Source organism: Triturus cristatus, chromosome 1_2, assembly GCF_964204655.1.
Source record: "Triturus cristatus chromosome 1_2, aTriCri1.1, whole genome shotgun sequence".
Lineage (NCBI taxonomy): Eukaryota > Metazoa > Chordata > Amphibia > Caudata > Salamandridae > Triturus > Triturus cristatus.
In genome coordinates, this window is record NC_140580.1 from 128452310 (window position 1) to 128464577 (window position 12268).

Genomic DNA, 12268 nt, shown 5'->3' on the forward strand with positions numbered 1-12268 from the left:
CTCTGAACACAATCGAATATGCTACTTACCAGTATGCATCTGTTCTTGGCATGTAGGGCTGCTGACATTCATATCCGTGCATACATCGCCGCCTAGTGTTGGGTCCGGATGATTGCACATTGTTGTCCTGGAAGAGTCTTCGAAGTATCACGAGATAGGTGGCTCCTCCCCTGGACTACAGTGTGCATGGGCATCCTCTCCATCCTCAGATTGTTTTTCGCCATTGTGGCAGTGATGGAGTAGATACAGTAAGTGATGACCATGCTATACAGTAATTCTGAGTGCTGCAGCCGCTACAGGCGCCGGGGAGGAGGGTGGGCGATATGAATGTCAGCAGCCCTACATGCCAAGAACAGATGCATACTGGTAAGTAGCATATTCGGTTCGAGGCATGTGGGCTGCTGAATTCATATCTGTGCATAGATTATATAGCAGTCCCTCCATTAGCGGCGGCTGCCCGTGTCAGCTGCAGCAGTCTGAAAAAGGGTCTTGAGAACAGCCTGTCCTACAGCTGCCTGCTGTTTTGAATGTACATCTACACAGTAGTGTTTAGTAAATGTATGTATAGTGGACCATGTGGCTGCTCTACATATTTCCTCTAAAGGAATGTTCCCTAGGAAAGCCATGGACGCCCCTAACTTGCGTGTTGAGTGGGCTCTTGGAGGAATCGTTAATGTGCGTTTAGCTTTTTCATAGCAAATTTGAATACATTTAACGATCCATCTGGCTATCCCTGCTTTGGAAATGGCGTTGCCCTTGTGTTGTGGAGAAAAGGCAACGAACAGTTGTTTTGTTTTCCTAAAATCCTTTGTCCTGTCTATATAGTACATGAGGGCACTCTTTACATCTAGTGTATGGAGCATTCTCTCTGCGACATTTTCTGGATTTGGAAAGAAAACAGGCAGTCCAATAGTCTGATTCATGTGGAACTGCGATATCACTTTAGGCATGAATTTGGGGTTGGTACGTAGTACAACTCTGTTTGCGTGAACCTGTATGAATGGCTCTTGAATGGTTAGTGCCTGGAGTTCACCAACTCTTCTCAACGAAGTGATTGCCACTAAGAAAGCTACTTTCCAGGTGAAGAATTGAATCTCACATGAATGTAGAGGTTCAAAAGGTGGACCCATCAATCTGGTGAGGACCACATTCAGGTTCCACACCGGTGCCGGTGGGTGTGTTGGAGGAATCACTCTTGAGTCCCTCTAAGAAGGCTTTGATGGCAGGCACTCTGAATAAAGAGAGGTGCCGCCTGTTCTGAAGATAGGCCGCCAGTGTGGTTAGATGTATACGGAGGGAGCTGTATGTCAGATTGCATCGGTATAAGTGTAACAGGTAACAGATGATGTTCTGAACGGATGCATCCAGCGGATTAATGTAATTGCTTTTACAGTAAACAACAAATCTTTTCCATTTTGCCGCATAGCAAGCTCTGGTCGTGGGTCTCCTGGCCTCCTTGATGATATCCATACATTCTGGAGGCAGGTTCAGGTAGCCAAACTCTAAGACTTCAGGAGCCAGATCGCCAGGTTCAGCTGTTGCGGATCTCGGTGCTGAATTTTGCCATGGTTCTGTGTTAAAAGTGTGGGTGTTAGCCGCAGTCTTTGAGGCGGCACCACGGAAAGTTCTAGTAACGTGGTGTACCATGGCTGGCGTGACCACATTGGAGCAACCAGGATGAGTGTCATTGAGTGTTGCCTTAGTTTGCGTGCCACTAGCGGTATTAATGGCGCTGGGGGAAAAGCGTACGCAAATCTGCCTGACCAGTTCATCCATATCGCATTGCCCTGCGACTGTGGATGCGGGAACCTGGCGGCAAAGCTTTGGCATTTTGCGTTTTCCCTTGTGGCGAATAGGTCTATCTCTGGATGCCCCACTGCTGGAAGTACGGTTGGAGTACTGATGGATATAGCTCCCACTCGTGCATTTGGTGGCTGTGTCTGCTGAGCAGATCCGCCATTTGGTTGTCCTTGCCCGGGAGGTGGTCTGACATGAGGAACATGTTCCTTTAAATGGCCCACTTCCACATGCTCTAAGCCAGATGAGACAACTGTGGAGAGTGTGTTCCTCCCTGCTTCTGTATGTAGTACATGGCAGTCATGTTGTCCGTCCGGATCAACACGACTTTGTTGCACAAGTGTACTTTGAATGCCTTCATTGCCAGGAAGATTGCCATCAGTTCCAGAAGGTTGATGTGCCTATTCTGTTGCTGTGTCGTCCATAGTCCCTGCACTGTGTAATTGAGTACATGAGCTCCCCATCCCTGGTGAGACGCGTCCGCCGTCAGGATTATTTGTGGAACAGGCTCTTGGAACGGTCGGCCCTTGCAAAGGTTTTGTGGATTCCAACAATGCAGAGAGTTGTATGCCCGACCGCTCACCAACACTAGGTCTTTCAACTGTCCTTGAGTCTGATTCCATTGACGTGCCAAGCACTCCTGAAGCGGGCGCATATGTAGTCTCGCGTGCGGGACTATGAAGATGCAGGAGGCCATCATGCCTATCAACTGCATGAACACTCGCGCTGGAAGGGAGTGTTGAGGTCTGAACTTTTTTATCAGCAGTTGCATGCTGTTGATCCTCATTAAATTTGGCTGAGCTGTGGCTGCCAGAGTGTCTATGGTCGCGCCCAGGTACTGCCGTACGTGGGCGGGTTGAAGATGTGACTTTGGATAATTTAGTGAGAATCCCAGACTGTGAAGAAGGTGAATGGTGTGGGATATGTGGCTGGCACACTGCTGGGCTGACTTTGCCTGAAGAAGCCAGTCGTCCAGGTAAGGGAAGACGTGAATGTGCTGTCTCCTTAAGTGTGCAGCCACTGTCGCTAGGCACTTGGTAAAGACTCTGGGCGCCGTTGTTACTCCGAAAGGGAGGACTTTGAACTGATAATGCTGATCCTGAAGAGTGAACCTTAGATATTTTCTGTGTGCTGGGTGTATGGGTATGTGGAAATACGCACACTTCAAATCCAGTGTTGCTAGGAAGTCTCCCTGACTGAGTAACGGCAGAACCTGCTGGAGGGTGAGCATATGAAAATGCTCTGACAGAATGTATTGGTTGAGAGGTCTGAGGTCCAGTATAGGTCTGTGAGACCCGTCCTTTTTTGGGATCAAGAAGTACAGAGAGTACACCCCTGACCCTTGTTGTTCTACAGGCACGAGCTCTATGGCTCCTTTCTGCAGCATACTTAGTACTTCCTGCTGCAATAATGTTAAGTGCTCTGCGGACATAGGACGGCGTCTTGGTGGTATGTTGGGTGGATTGGATGTTAATTCCAGACAATAACCGTACTGGACAATTTCTCTGACCCACCTGTCTGTGGTGATGGATCTCCAGACTGGCAGGAACTGTTGGAGTTTCCCCCCGACCGGTGTTATGTGGTCGGGGGGCAGTGATAAGACGTCACTGTTTGTTATTGGCGGAGGACCTGGTGTTGTGTCCACGTCCTCTGCCTTTGGTGCTGGAGCCACGATATCCACCCCTATTGTTCTTATTATAGGTACTCTGGGTACCTCCTTTACTGTACTGCTGCTGGGGCCCCTGACCTCTAGCTGCTCCTCTATTCCCAGGGTGACGAAAGGAGCCACTCCGAAACGGCTGCGACTGTAGAGCCCCCATAGATTTCGCAGTTTCAGTGTCCTTTTTAATCTTTTCCAGTGTAGCGTCAACCTCGGGGTCAAATAAAAAGTCTGGGTTGACTGGTTGATTCAAGATATTATTTTGAATCTCTGGTTTGAAACCTGATATTCTCAGACATGCGTGCCTCCTCAACATCACACTAGTGTTGATTGCCCTTGCTGCAGTGTCAGCTGCATCTAGTGCGCATTTGATGGACGCATTTGTAATGAGTTGTCCCTCTCTGATGAGGAGCTCCGCTTCATCTTTGTAGTCATCTGGTAGGTGTTCTAGCAGTGTTTCTAGGGTGTCGTAGTGTGACCTGTCGTATCGGGCCAGGAGTGCCCGAGTGTTGGCAATGCGCCAGATGTTTGCTGCTTGTGTTGCTATCCTTTTTCCTGATGTTTCTAGCACTTTGGACTCCTTGTCCGGAGGAGGAGCATCACCGGTAGTCTGTGAGTTAGCTCTCTTGCGAGCATTAGAGACTACCATGGATACCAAAGGCAATTGACCCTTAATGTACATGGGGTCTCCTGGGGCTGGTTTGTATTTTTTCTCTATTCTCTGGTTCAATACCCGTGCTCTGGTTGTCTCCTTAAAGATGTCCTTAGCATGTTTAATAACCCCTTTTAACATTGGTAGAGTCTTGACCGTTCTTTCTGATGTGGAAAACGTGTCCACCAAGAAATCCTCCTCCACAGAGTCAGAATGAAGTTCCACTCCGTGATTGGCAGCCGCTCTTTCAATGAGGGTGTTAAAAGCAGCAGTATCTTCAGTGGGAGATGGTTTTATACTATAAAGATGAGTGTCAGGAGCATTTTGCGGGTCTCCTGGGTCATTAGGGTCTCCCCATGCTTGATCCTGGTCTTGCTGTTGTTCATCAGGGTCATTATCCACAGGATAAGTGGTATCATCCTCAGTATAGCCCTCTCCAGCATCCGCCTCCGAGTGTGAGGGAGAAAAGGATGGTGGTACCTGATCATATGTGTGGTAAGGTTCTACAAGCACTGGTGTCGAACCTGACGCCATTTTCCTTTTTAGTGGAATTTTGTATGAGTCCAAAGCCTTTTCTGGAACAATTCTCCGCTTGCGGAACAGCCTACCAGTGTTGGCGTCGATAAACTGGTCTTGTGAGTCGTCGACATTGGTTCTTTCCGTGGGCACTGTACGTGGTTGTTCGATACTCCTCCTAAGTTCGAACATCTTCGGTGTCCCCGGCGGTGGCAATCCAAACTTGATCGGTGCCGGCGCCGAGTGAGCCTTGGCGACCTTGTGCGGTTCGGGACCCGTTTTCGGTTCGAGAGTGGCCCGTTCCCTGATGCGCTTCAGGGACTCCGACACCTGGTGCAACGTGAATGCTGACGGTGCTTTTGAACCGACAGGCTCTTTGGAGACAGGCCTCGACGCGGTCTCCGGTTTCTTTCCAGTCTTCGGGTCTTCGATCCGAAGTTTGGGATCGACGCCTTGTTGATCCGATATTTTGGCAGTCTCAGCACTCTTCGGTGTTGATGTAGTCGGATCGACCACCTTGACCTTGGTTGTTGGTGCTCCAACCTTCGGTGCCATAGGCCGCTGCGTCTTCTCGGGACCGAGGGACTTCTTCTGTTTCTCGGTGCCGAAGTCCTTTTTTGGTTTCTCGGTACCGAAGTCCTTCTTTCTTTGGTCGGTTCCGACGTCCTTCTTCTGTGTCGACGGATTGGAAGGTTTCGATGCCTTCGATCCGACCTGAACCAGTTGCACTTTCGGTTTCGATTTGACCGGTGCTGGTTTTGGTTTCGATTTCACGGAATCGACTCCAGTCCTTTTCGATATTTCCGGCTCTTTTGAAATGTTCGAAGCCGGGCCTTCAGGCGGGGCTGTAGAACGATCTGACCGATCTTGGGTAAGGCCCGCAGGCGATCCCTCGACCTGAGCCTTATCAAGACTATCTCCCTCGGCCTCCGCATCGACGGATTGGCCTAGCTCCTCGCCTGAGCTATCCTCCACGGCCCCAAGGGCCTCATCGTCGTCTCCTACCTCGTCGACGACGTCTTCGTCCTCGAAGATCTCCTCATCATCGTCGTCATATTGGGAGTCATGCTCCGAAGCATGGCTCGATTCTATCTCTTCGACGCTCTCGACTTCTTCATCCTCGGTGCTGAATAGGTTAACCGGGTTAGGCGCCGATTGTTTGGCCTCCAATCTAGCCGCCCGTCTATTCCGAAGGGTCTTCTTCGACCGGAACCGGGCGCAGGCAATACACCTGGACTCATCATGATCCGGTGATAAACATTTGTTACACACCGGATGGACATCGACGTGTGGATATTTTGCGTGATATAGAGGACATCTCTTGAAGGGAGTCCTCGATTCCATCTTCGAACGTTGATCGATGGTCGGACCAAAACTCAGTCCGAGAAGGGTGAATGAGTCCGTGAACAAGTATAATAATCTATCGATACCGAACGCAAACAATACCGACGATATCTAAAGGCTTTTGGCCTTAAATAAAGTTTTCCTAACTTGAGCTAAGATAAGCACATCCGAACCCAATGGCGGAAAAAAACAATCTGAGGATGGAGAGGATGCCCATGCACACTGTAGTCCAGGGGAGGAGCCACCTATCTCGTGATACTTCGAAGACTCTTCCAGGACAACAATGTGCAATCATCCGAACCCAACACTAGGCGGTGATCTATGCACAGATATGAATTCAGCAGCCCACATGCCTCGAACACTGAAACTCCATGCTCAAATGTGTGCCTCTCCGAATTGCAATGATTTATACTGGTTTTCCACGTTATCAGCAGAAAAACAGTATAGTTCTTGAATACAGTATCCTTGCAACCATGCAGGAGACACAAATGATATACTCTGTGTAAGTATGCATTGGTTATTGACTGATACTGGAGGCTTAAACTAAAAGGTGTTCAGTTCATTAATAGAAAGGACAATCAGTCAGAAAGAAAACAACCTGTCCATTCAGAGTCATTAAATGAGACTAGAACTTGCAAATGGATAAGGCCTGTGCTAAGCTGCTGAAGTTTCTGCCATAGGTTTGGTGCTCACTAGATTCTGTGTTAGTTTCCTTTCAACCAGAATGCAGAAAGGAATATGCTACTTACCAGTATGCATCTGTTCTTGGCATGTAGAGCTGCCGATCTACACACTTGTGCATATATCGCCATCTGGTGTTGGGCCCGGATGTTTGCAGTTTGTTTTTCCTCTTGGAAAGACTTTGGAAGTCACGAGGTCGATGACTCCTCTTTTGGATCGTATTGCGCATGGGCTTCGGCTCCATCCTCAGATTGTTTTTCGCCAGCAGGGAAAGATGGAGCGTAGTAGTAACAGTGAAGATGCCCATGTGTGTGCTATCTAAATAAGATAAACTGGGACAGATACAGGTAGCCAGGGAGGCGGGTGGGCGTGTGTAGATCTGCAGCTCTACATGCCAAGAACAGATGCATACTGGTAAGTAGCATATTCCGTTCGAGGCATATGAGCTGCAGATTACACACTTGTGCATACATTATATAGCAGTACCCACCGTTAGCGGCAACCACCCGTATCTGTTGCAGTGGTTTGAAATAATGTTTTGAGTTCAGCCTAGCCCACACTAGCTTGTTGCTTAGTTTGCACATCTACACAATAGTGTTTGGTGAAAGTGTGCGGTGTTGACCATGTAGCTGCTTTGCAGATATCATCTAATGGGATGTTCCCTAAGAATGCCATGGAAGCCCCTATTTTTCGTGTAGAATGGGCTTTCGGGGGAATGGATAGCGTTCGCTTTGCTTTATGGTAGCAGATTTGAATGCATTTTACAATCCACCTAGCTATCCCCGATTTTGAGATGGGGTTACCTTTGTGTGGTGGAGAGAAAGAAACAAACAGTTGTTTGGTCTTACGAAAAGGTTGTGTTCTCTGAATGTAGTAGAGTAAGGCTCGTTTCACATCCAGTGTGTGAAGAGCCCTTTCTGCAACGGTCTGTGGTTGCGAGAAAAATACTGGTAGTTCTACTGTTTGGTTTAAGTGAAAGGGAGAAATGACTTTAGGGAGGAATATTGGGTTGGTACGGAGAACAACTTTGTTATGGTGCATTTGGAGAAAAGGTTCTTGAATGGTAAGTGCTTGTATCTCACTGACCCGTCTAAGGGAAGTGATGGCTACAAGAAAGGCGGTTTTCCATGTTAGGAACTGTAATTCGCATTTATGGAGAGGTTCGAAGGGAGGCCCCATTAGCCTTGTGAGAACGATATTTAAGTTCCACACAGGTGAGGGTGGCACTCTGGGGGGGAATTATTCTTTTAAGGCCTTCCATGAAGGCTTTAATGGCAGGTACTCTAAAGAGTGAAAGATGTTGCCTGTTTTGTAAGTAAGCTGCAATAGCTGCGAGGTGTAGTCGAATGGACGTATAGGCTAGATTGCACCTTTCTTTGTAGGTGGAGTAAGTAGCCTATTATGTGTTGAATGGACACGTCCAGTGGAATGATGGTGTTGTTGTGGCAATAAACAACAAAACGTTTCTACTTGGCGGCGTAGCACGCTCTAGTGGTAGGTCTTCTAGCTTCTCTGATGACGTTCATACAGTCAGGGGGAAGATTTAGGTACCCGAATTCTAAGATTTCAGGAGCCAGATCGCAAGGTTGAGCTGCGCTGGGTCCGTGTGCCTGATCTCTCCATGGTTCTGGGTTAAGAGGTGTGGAGAGAGGTGTAGTTTTTGGTGCGGCACTACAGATAGTTCCAGCAGTGTGGTATACCACAGTTGCTTGGCCCACGTTGGAGCTACTAGGATTAGTGTGAGGGAGTGTTATTGTAGTTTGCGCACCACTAGTGGAATGAGTGGCAGAGGCGGAAAAGCGTACGCAAATTTGCCTGACCAGTTCATCCATATCGCATTCCCTTTGGACAATGGGTGTGGGTATCTGGCGGCGAAGGTTGGGCATTTGGCGTTTTCGTGGGTGGCGAAGAGGTCTATCTGTGGATGCCCGCACATTTGAAAGTATGGGTGAAGAACTTGCGGGTGAAGCTCCCACTCGTGGATCTGTTGTGTCTGTCTGCTGAGCAGATCTGCCACTGTGATTTGGACTCCTGGGACATGCTGAGCTAGGAGAAAGATTTTCTGGGGTATCGCACATCTCCATATGCTCTGTGCTAGGTGAGAGAGCTGTGGAGAGTGTGTGCCGCCTTGTTTTTGGATATAATACATGGCTGTCATGTTGTCTGTCCGGATCAGGACTGCCTTGCCTGAAATTTGAGTTTGAAAAGATTTTAGGGCTAAGAAGATTGCTAGTAACTCCAGATGGTTGATATGGAGTAACTTTTGTTGAGGTGTCCACTTGCCCTGTGTGGTGAGATGTAGTAGATGAGCTCCCCAGCCGGAGAGCGATGTGTCCGTTGTCAGTACTATTTGAGGAAAGCGGGTCCAGGAACGGTCGACCTTTGGAAATGTTTGCGGTGTTCCACCACTGCAGAGAGCGATGGGTGCGACCGTCTACCAACACCAGATCTGTTAATTGACCCTGGGCCTGGTTCCATTGGCGTGCTAAGCACTCTTGGAGAGAACGCATCTGGAGTCTTGCGTGAGGCACTATGAAAATGCAAGAGGCCATCATCCCTATTAGTTGCATAAACACTCGAGCTGGAAGGGAGTGTTGTAGTGCGAATTTTGCACGTAGAGCTTGACTGCTTGCAATCCTGGCCAGATTGGGGTAAGCTAGTGCTCTTGAGGTGTCTATGGTGGCACCGAGGTATTGTTTTATGTGGGATGGTTGGAGATGGGACTTCTGGTGGTTTACTGTGAAGCCCAGCTGGTGGAGTAATTGAATGGTGATAGATGTGTGTTGAACACACTGATTGTACGACCCGGCATTTATCAGCCAGTCGTCCAAGTATGGGAAGACGTGGATGTGTTGTCTTCGTAAATGTGCTGCTACCACTGCTAGGCACTTGGTCAATACCCTTGGCGCTGTTGTGACCCAGAACGGGAGCACCGTCAATTGGAAGTGTTGTCCGTCCACTACAAATCTGAGGTACTTGCGGTGAGCTTTGTGCACTGGAATGTGAAAATACATGTCTTTTAGATCTAGGGTGGTCAAGAAGTCGTTTTGGGAGAGGAGCGGAAGTACCTGCTGAAGCGTTGCCATATGGAAATGGTCGGAGTGTATGTATGTGTTTAGGGGCCAGAGATCTAGGATGGGCCATAGAGTCTCGTCCCTTTTTGGTATGAGAAAATATAGGGAGTAGACTCCCATGTTTTGTTGGTTGGTAGGAACGGGTTCTAATGCTTGTTTTTTTAGGAGGGAGACTACCTCCTGCTTTAGGAGTATTAAATGTTCTTGTGACATTGGGTGCTGTCTGGGTGGAATGTTTGGGGGGGTAGATATGAGTTCTAGGCATTAGCCTGATTGAATTATTTGTGTCACCCATTTGTCTGAGGTGATGGTAACCCAGACGGGAAGGAAATGTTGGAGTCTGCCCCCGACCGGAGTGGAGTGGTCTGGGGGGAATGGGGGGGGGAAGTCATTGGGTAGGCGTTGTGGCAGAGCGGGCGTTGTTTGTTTTGCCTCTGCCTTTATTATTGTTACCTCTATAGCCGCCTCTTTGATAACCCCTCGCGAAGGTGGACTGAGTGGGGGATTTGTACGAAGTGGACGCGGTATCTGAAGAGTAGCCTCTAGATGTACTGCGAAAGAAAGAGCGGCGAAAAGGAGCGTCTAGGAGGGTGTGACTGTAGGGCTCCCATGGACTTCGCCGTATCTGTATCCTTCTTCATTTTTTCTAGGGCCTCATCTACCTTTGGGCCAAATAGATGTTCCTGGTCAATGGGATGGTTAAGGATGGAGGCTTGTACCTCCGGTTTAAACCCTGATATTCTCAGCCAAGCATGGCGACGCAGGAGGACGCTTGTATTGATGGCCCTGGAAGCTGTGTCTGCTGCATCTAAGGCACAGTAGCTTCGACTCTTTGTCAGGTGGTGGTGCTTCACCTGATACCTGGGAATATGCCCTTTTACGTACAGTGGATACCACTAGAGAGTCTAGTGGCGCTGGCTCTCTGATGTAGGAGGGATCTGTGGGGGCAGCTTTGTATTTTTTTCTCAATGCGCGGGTTAATGACCCTGGCTCTAACTGGGTCCTTAAAAACCTCTACCACTCCTTTAAGCATAGGTAATATGGAGGTAGACCTATGTGTGGTGTTGAACGTGTCAAGGAGGAAGTCTTCCTCCACGGGGTCGGTATTTAAATCTACCCCGTGATAGTGTGCTGCCCTTTGCAGTAGGTGGTGGAACCCCAATGAGTATTCTGGTGGAGATGGCCTGGAGGGGTAAAGGTCATCTTGTGGGACGTTGGGGATATCAGGCATATTGTAGTCGTCCCATGGGTCTGGGGATCCTGAAGGAGTGGGGTCCCCTGTGGGTAGGTCCTGTGGGACATCCCCTATCATCATATGGGTCCCCGTGATCATCATCTTGTGGAGAAGGGGTGGGAGAACGATGAGGTTGGGGTGGAGAAGGCGGAGGGGGTGGAGGTGGAGAAGGTGGAGGAGGTGGGGAAGGTATTCTGAATGGGGAGGTAGCAGAGTCCTTCCTCTTTGGAGGCGGAGGTGGAGCAGGCTTCTCCAAATGTCTCTTCTTGGAAGAAAGAGTCAAATGTCCAGTTTTTGGATCCTCGGTGAGTGTTTTTTGCAAGGGATCCGGTGTAAATAAGTCCGGTGAGGCTGGTCTGTCCGTCGGCGCCGAAGGAATCGGTGCCGCTGGCTTTTTAGGCTTTTCCGTGCCGGTTCGTTGTTTGGAACCTGGTTTTGGAACCTCCGGACGCTTGGTCAGTACTCACGACCCTCTGCGCCGGGGTGATGTCCTCCACATCTGAGTCGTCGGCCTCGGAAGCGCTGACGAGGCCCTCTTCGGTGTACTGCTCTGGAGCGTCGATGCCTTCTCCGAAGATGTCGTCCGGGATCGTCGTCGAGGAGTGCGCCATAGTTCTTCTGGCTCTTCGGTCCCGAATAGTCTTTTTGGACCGGAAGGACTTACACGCCGGACAGTCTCGAGCCTCGTGTTCAGGGCAGAGGCAGAGATTGCACACCTCGTGGAGATCGGTGTGGGGGAATTTGGACCCACATCGAGGGCACTTTGTAAATGGAGTCCTTTCCATTAGCCAGGACCGAAGTTTGGAGAGGCCCGAAGGCCACCGTCGACGACTGGAACTGAAGGTCCGTGCCGATGAGAAGGCGCGTCGAGTGGGGGAGATTGCGATCGAAACAATACCGCGGTTTAAGGTGAGGATTGCGCGTCGACCGTCGAACTGGAAGCTGTTCTGAGCCGGAGCGCGAAGATCACATCCGAGCCAGATGGCGGAAAAAAACTATCTGAGGATGGAGCCGAAGCCCATGCGCAATACGATCCAAAGGAGGAGTCACCGACCTCGTGACTTCCAAAGACTTTCCAAGAGGAAAAACAAACTGCAAACATCCGGGCCCAACACCAGATGGCGATCTATGCACAAGTGTGTAATCTGCAGCTCATATGCCTCGAACATATAATTTTCAAATGAATCACACTGGGAGCATTGAGGGCTTAGCATTGGCATCACAGTGAGTTGTGCAGACTCCTCATAGGGTGGACAGAAAATGATTTGTGTAGATGTTTTTCCGAACTATACATGGCACAATAAGGTCTC

General features: G+C 49.3%; 1 pseudogene across 1 annotated transcript in view; it reads right to left on the minus strand.

The window, feature by feature from the left end:
• LOC146866943 (lysine-specific demethylase 5B-like) overlaps nt 1-12268 on the minus strand; it is a 429067-nt pseudogene that overhangs the window by 415117 nt on the left and 1682 nt on the right. The window lies entirely within an intron of this gene.